Here is a 7,642-nt window from a genome sequence, read left to right as displayed (position 1 = left end):
ATCCCTAGCTGGGGCATCAGAAGCCTCCAGGCCCCACCTCAGCCACAAAGAAACCGAAGGCTGCTTGGGAGAACAAATCCAGCCTGCCCGCCACGCGTAGCCCGTCGGGGCTTCCCCCTGTTGGCAAGGGCTGCCCTGCAGAGCGGACGACACCACCGAGCAGCTCTGAAGGGACTGGGCCCCCCACAGACAGCTCTGTATTCACGGACACCTACTTTCATCTTGAACTGTTAAGAGAGGAAAGTTTTCGAAAATGTTTATCTCGCAACGAAGTCTGCCTTTCAAGCCTACTGGCCAAGTGCAAACTCAGAAGGTCTCATTTTGGAGTTCTGAAGCTGAAGATTGCTCCTACATGCCCAAACTGCCCGAGGCAAGAGGATGCCTCCAGCGAAAGAGGGAGACTTCAGGACCAGGGGATGCAAATGAGATGGGTGTATTAACATATGCAAAACATATTATTCCCATGAAAAAGTGATGAAGGCTGTGTGAGGGAAACAAGGGCCCCGAGGCACACTCAGTAGGGTCCCAGGGTGGGAAATGCCAAGCCAAGAAGAGTTGGGCCAGCGCAGGGGGAGGTGAAGGCTGGACCCCACCCAGAACCTGGTTCTTGGATTTCCCCAGGGCTCAGCTGCCCAGAAGTGTGAAGGTGAGGGGACCCTCAGCCCTGGCTCTCAGCAGGCATGGGATAGTGTCACCTTGGCCAAGACACTTCCACTTGTTCAGCCTTAACGTCCCCATCTGTGAAACAGGGGCATGATGCCCGTAGGGCAGCTGAGAGAACTGAAAAAAATAATGCCCAGAGGAGGCCAGTCCAAGGGCTGGCACATGGGAGGAGCTGGTCGTCTGTATTCAGTAGAGTGCTTCCTACGGATCTTCAGTGTGTGATGTACGTCGGTTCACTTATTCCTTACAATGGCCCTACGAAGTAGTCTATCCTCATTTCACAGATGAGAAAACGGAGGCCCAGGGAGCTCAAGTAACCTGCTCTGGGTTACACAGCTGGTTAGACAGAGCTGGGAAGTGAACACAGCACCCTGATTCCTAACAGCCCCACTTGACTTTGTTCTTATATGGCTGAGGCCGAGACCCTCCTCCTTGGGCCTCTGCCCCACATGGCCTCAAGGGACCAGCCTGAGGAGGGAAGGAGTGTCCCAAGCCTCCGTCACCCAAAAGCCAAAGTCCCACAAGGAGGCTCTCTTCCAGCCCCAGGGTGGCCGGGATGTGCAGGCAGGCGTTGCACTGCAGGCCCCCGTCCCTGGGCCTCATCTGTGGTGCAGCCTCTCCCTGCCTTGCAGGCCTCAGCCATGAAGCAGAGGCCTCCATTCCCTGCCTGCTTCCTCCTCTGCTGGCCCTGTGGCCTTGGCCTGGCCTCCCTGAGCCTCAGCTTCCTCATCTGTAAAGAAGGGGCGACAACCTGACTTGCCTGAAAAGGTGCTGTGTGTGCAGACTAAATGAGATGATGCCTGAGAGGCTGGTAAGGCTGGTTACCGGCACAGAGGCGGCCTGACTGCCCCGGGCAAGTGGGTCTGAGCTGTGTTCACCGGCCCTGCTGCCCACCTGAGCCAGAAGCAGACCCCTTCCTGACCACCAGCCACGTGCAGCCACCGCAGGGAATTGGGCCCAGCCCAGACCTCAGCCAGGCAGGTGTCCTGGCTCACCGTGCCCACGGTGTGAACCCTGCCCCCTGCAGCTGCAGAACTGAAGTAGATGCTACAGCAGGGGGCTAGCCCTCCCTACCCCTCTTGTGGTACCCAGACGGGGGTGCCGCCCTCCTCCCATTAGCTGCTCAGAACCCCTGGGCCGACTGTGTCACAAAAGGCTCCTCTGTGAAGGAGGGGGGTTAAAAAGGGGAAGGGACAAAAATGAACGGCAAAAACATTCCCATTTGGAGAGACAGGTGGTCACTGCAGAGCTGGGAGAAAGTGACATGGCCAGTCAGGTCACAGCTGGGGGACACAGGGGCAGTGCCTCCTGGGGCCTGGTCTCCAGGACAGATCAGCCCCTTCCCCACAGGGCTGCTGGGGCAGGCAGGCCACACAGACAGCAGCCCGGGGACCCTCTTTGACACCCAGCCCTCTCCATAAGAGGTATCCCCACCTTTGTGCCCCCAACTGAAGCCCACTAAAGGCCCTATGACCCCACCTGGGAAAGAAGCTTCCTTCAGAAAAATCAACCAGGTGTCACACCAACTCGAATCTATCAGGAGGGTGAATCTTAAACAACATCCTAAAATGACAGGAATTCGTTAAAAAGAGCCAGGAAGAGAAGGGAGGGGCAGGCCATTATCTTGCAGGAAGGGCAGCTGTCACAAAAGGGGGAAATGCACCCTAGTGAGATCCACAGAGAAGTCGGTGGAGGGGCCAGACACTCAGTGAGAGGCGACCAGCTAAGCCCAGAGATAGAGAGACACGAGATGGTCACAAGTCTCATATGGAGTGGAGGGCACTGACCTCACACACCCTCTCCCCTCGCCAGCTCTGCAAGGCGTCGGGTCCCCGGAAGACCCTCCCCCGCCACCCCGTGCCCTGGCCCTGGTGGGGGCAGTGGCAGCAGGCACCACTGTCCTGGTGGCTCATCTCCATCTATTCCATTCAGCCCTCTAAAGGGTGCTAACCCCCCAGGGAATAGTCCTACCAGTGTATCTTTCCACTGTGCCCCCACTGGCCTCCCACTGGCTCCCCCAACCCCAGCTAGGTTGGGACCCCTTCTTGACAGAAAAAACAATGATATAAATGTGGGATGAGGTCCTGCTGGGAGCTGGACACACCAACGAGACACCTGTCGCCTCTCACCTCACCCTTCGTTAGCCCTGGAATTTCCAAAGGCGTGTCCCTTTATGAGAAGTTTCCACGTATAAGAATGTGGACAATGCCCTCGGGATAACATTATGCCCGTCCAGGCCTCACCGAGCTGGCAGAACCTGGCCCTGCCTAGTTCAGGCACTGCCCTGTCAACAACCCGGTCAGCAGGGAAGCACCTGGGAGGAAGGCGGGCCTCACTGCCCTCTCTGTGGTCCAGGAGGGGAGGGAGACCCAGAACAGGGCCTCCAGTGCTGGGCGGGGAATCTCCACCAGGCAACAGGTCAGGTGGGCCCCTGCGTCACCCACCTCGCAGTGCCCTCTACACAGCAGGCACCGGGTAGAGGGGGACAGGGCCAAGCTCCCAGGTGTGATCGGCTGGCCAAGGTGCGCAGTCATCCGGGTCTAGCCGGGCAAGGGCTGCCGAAGAGCCACTCACACGGGTTTCCCCTCTGGGCCACAAGTGGGTCACAAACCTCAGCTTTTGGGGGCGCGTATTAGATGTGGACCATGTTATTTCCGTCTGAATTGCTCAGATTCTCATTAAGCCGTTTATACTCCCACCTCCACCCCCCACCCGCCCCCCGCCCCGAAAGGATTTAAGGATGCCTTAAAATCCAGCAGGAGAGAACACAAAAACCAGCCACTGGCCACTCGGCGGTCAGGGCAGGCACTGAGAGTTAGAGACCGCTGCTCTGGGGCGCCCCTCCTCCAGGCCAGGACGGCCCGGGCCCTTCCAAAGCTCAGGTGGAGGTGGGGGACAGCCTTTCGACCCACAAGACCGCGCCCTGGGAAGACTCTGCGCAGGCCTCTGTGCTGGGCCGAGGCGGAAGGAACTGGGTACCGCGCATAGCCTGCGGTGCAAGCCAGCCCTGGACACAGGGACAGCTCTGCGGCGGGAGGGGCGGGTGAGAAGGCTCCCTGGAGGAGGAGGCCTTAAATAGGCGGGTAGGACTCCGCAGGAGACGGGGGCAAAGGCAGTAGGCACAAGAGGGAAGCGTGGGGACCCCTGGAGAGAGAGGCCTCCATAGAGGGGAGGACGCGCTGGTTAAACCAGAGTGACCCTGAGTCTCCCGGCTCGGGGCCCTGGCGACCCCACCCTCCCAGGTCCCACTGGGCCAGCCCCTGGGGTCACGGCAGGCCGCTCGCGGCCCCCCAGGCGGGTCCAATCGCAGCGACGCCGATTCCGCCACGATCCTGAGTCCCCCTTAAAAGTTTGTCCCCAAAGAAACCCCTCTCTCTCTGTGCCGCGCCGTGGGAAGCAGGACCATCCCCGGAGGAGGCTCTGAAGACAGAAAGGGGTGCCCTCCTCCACCCCCTCGCAAACAACAATAGGCGACCGACCGAAAGAACGAGGGAATCAAGCGTGGAAAATCCCCCAATCCTGCAATGTCAATGCTGGGCGCGCGGCTGGCGGGCGGCCGCGGTGCTGCCTCCACGCGCCCTTCCAAGGGACTGCAGCCCGGGAGGGAGGGGTGCTACGGGTTGATCTCCTGGTTCTCAGATTCTGAGGACGCAGGGCAGGTAGGGAGGGAAAGCTTGCGTTTGGGTTCTTATGGCTATTTTAGGCTCAAAGGAAATTGCATTTCATTCCTAAAGCCAAAATCTTCTCACTGCTTGCACTTTCCCGAAGCAGAAGTACAACGACTTGTTTTTATGTGATGATCACATCCTACAACTAGCCGTGTTTTTTTCTCTTTCTTCGATATTTAAGCCAGAGATCATACATTAAAGACTTTATGAAGTGAATAGTCAGAGGACAAAGATAGTCACGGAGCAGAAGAGCGGCGATTGCTTTTTCCTGAACTTTGAAAACACTCAAAGCTGGGCGCTGCATCCAGCAAACTATTAGCCTTCCGTATATGCATTCATACACGGTCTTAGGACCGTGGGGAACCTTGGCTACCAGGCCGATCAGGTAGGGAGAGGAAGGAAACAGCGCGTGAGGAGGACCCAACTGAGTGCCAGGCGCTTGGCGACGCTGTGACCTCACTTGAGATCCACACCGCCCTTTGATGTGTGTTTCTGCGGGTTGTCAGGAGAACAGTGGAGGCTCAGCAGGGAGTAGGTTGATGAGGCTGCCAGTCGGGGAAGGGGAGAGTCTGTATTCCATCCAGCTCCCAAAGGTCCACTGATTCACTGAAGCAACTTGAGTCCATCCGTGGCTCCTCTGACTTGACTTGGCGATAAACTCACCTATGGCCTTGGGGTCTCACAGTGTGTGTGCAGCACTTAAATCAAAGGGGATAACTGAGTAAAATCCTACAGCCATCTAGAAAGATCTTCTTCCCCCTAAAGGAACTCTAGGAAGAAAAGACTTCCGAGCTAAATAGGAGGTTCCCTATGAGCCATTCTGGCAGGTACAAAGCTGGATTAAACAGCTTCCCTGGCAGAGCTGCTAATCCGAGGGTCAGGAAGCTCTGGCTCCCATTACGGCTCCTGGGAGGGGCAGCCACCCACTGCAGACCCTGTACTAGACCCTCTATACTCTCTGGGCCTTAGTTTCCCCATTGGGACAGTCAGATTTTCACAAGATGGGCCGCAGGCCAAGCACAGATGATTTTGGTGGCCTTTCGGTAACACTGCAGGTTTCTCCTGGACCACATTCCCACCTGGCAGCAGAGAGGAGCTGAGGAATGGTCCCTCTGGACCCTCTCGCTGTGCCCTGCTCCAGCCTTGGCCCCTGGCCTGGGGGAGCCGAGTGGAGTGCAGGGGTGAGTAAGGGCCAGATGGGCCAGGATCAGAATCCCAGCTCTGCTGACTTCACAAGAGTAAGAGGAGCTCTGCCAGGCCTGGGGGCCACCTGGGGTCTCCACGCTGGGCCCAGACACCCAGAGCTGAGGGGATGGGGTGCCCGCAGGGGAGGCTTCTGCTCAGGCTTTGTTCACCCTGCTCTCAGTTTTCTCTTCTGTAAGATGGGTATTATAGTCTCCTCCGCAGATTTGCTGATGGGCTCAGATATGAGACATCTACAGTGATTGGTACCCGGTAGTTTTGGGTAAAGAGCAGCCTTCATTACAATTCACCACTTGACAGAGGATTGTCATCTGGGGAAGGACACCCATTGGGTTGACCCTGGACAGCTCTGCCCTCCAGGTCTGAGCTGCTGCCTCCAGGGCCATAAAGGAAGCCTCCCCAAGCCTCAGCCCAAAACGGGGTCAAGTGACTGCAGACAGGCAGGTGGCTCCAGGCTCCCCACTGTGCCAGCCTCCACTCCTGGCAAGAATGAATCATTGCTGGATAAGTCTGAGCAAGGTACCCGCAGGCCTCCTGGGCCAGGTCCAGTCTTCAGGCAGCTAGAGGATGGGCGGGGGCTTTGGGGCCCTGGGTCACACTGGGGACTGGCCACCCTACCCCACCCCCAGCGGGCCTTAGGTCACCCTGTACAGTGCTCAGCGTGCTGCATCAGAGTGGATGTGTCTTCAGCCCCTTCTGAAAATTGCATGCTCCCCTCTTAGTTGGGTTTTCCAGTTCTCCGGGTTTGCTTACCAGAAGGGATTTCTGGCATGATTTTATATATTTTCAACAGTTTAGTTGAAGTATAATTCCTCACAAACCCTCCCCCCGCCCCCATGCTTTCAGGACCCACGACAGAACAGAAACCAGGGGAGCTCCTGACATGGGATGACATGGGCATTTGAACCCAGGCCTGGCAGCTGCCTGAGTCCAAAAACTTGGACCCAGCCCAGCGATGCGGGACACTGAGATTCTCAGCAGGTCATTTCTCACCCTGGCCCACCCCGTTGCACGGAGGTGCCACAGCTCCTGAGCCCAGTCAGGGCCAGGCGGTGTGGTTCCAGGGCTAGTGCGGGGAGTCTGGCTCAGGGCCCAAGCTGGCAGGCGGTGGGGGGGGGGGGGGGGGGGGGGGGGGGCGGGGGGGGGGGGCCGGAGGGGGGGGGGGGGGGGGGGGGGCAGGCAGGGCTAACGGGGAGGGAGGCCCGCAGGGCCCAGGGGCACCACCGCGGATAGGAGAGGCCCAGGGCCGCTACACCCTCTGACCCATCTACCAAAGCCAGAAGTTAATGTTTTTGTGGACCATCAAAATTTTAAATATTGGTTCAACTTTTTATAACTTTTTCATTGGGATCATAATAAACTTGGAGGTAAAAGCGCCCATTGACTGAAATTCCTTTTAAATAACGAAGGACTGCATAAAGCCGGCCCCTGCGGACACTTCTGCATCTCTCCACGAGGGGGGAAGGGGGGAGGAGTGGAGGGGGGAGAGGAGGGGGACGAGGGGGAGAGGGAGGAAGGTTCCACCACTGCCGTGGGTCCCAGGCTCCCCACCCCCAACCCTCCCTCGTTCCTTCCCGACCCGCGCCCCGCCCCACCGCCCCCAGATCCCACCAAGTCCATCCAGCCCGGGCCCCCTCGCGTTCGGATCTTCAGAGTGTCCAGCGTGCGAAGCCAAGGCTTCCCTCCAGTGAAGCAGTGAAGGGAACCCAGGCCCCAAGGCACCCGCCGCCGCGAGCCCCTCCAGCAGAGAAGGGCCGTCCGCGCCCCACTACACGTTTCTCCAGTCTCTCCCCACGCCTCTGAGGACAGAGGTCAGTTCCCAGTCCTCGCTGCCCGCCTCGGAGCGGCCTCCTCAAGGCCGGAGACCTGCGTCCGGTGACCAGGTACCGGCCTGCAGCCCCGGGGCTCTGGGGGCGGGGCCGCGGATCGACGCGGGCGGCGACGGCAAGAGGCGCGGCGGGGGCGGGCCGGGGGCGGGCCGGGGCGGGGCGGCGGCAGACTGCGGAGACGCGGCGGCGCGCGGGGCGGGGCCGAGCGTTCTCGGCGCGCCGCGGAGCGGAGCTGACCGGCCGTCGCACGCTGGACACTCTGAAGATCCGAACGCGAGG

The sequence above is a fragment of the Monodon monoceros genome, unplaced genomic scaffold, assembly GCF_005190385.1.
Source record: "Monodon monoceros isolate NGI ecotype Baffin Bay Population unplaced genomic scaffold, NGI_Narwhal_1 Super_Scaffold_16, whole genome shotgun sequence".
Taxonomy (NCBI): Eukaryota; Metazoa; Chordata; class Mammalia; order Artiodactyla; family Monodontidae; genus Monodon; species Monodon monoceros.
The sequence above is the reverse complement of the archived record's forward strand: the minus strand, read 5'-3'. Positions refer to the sequence as shown.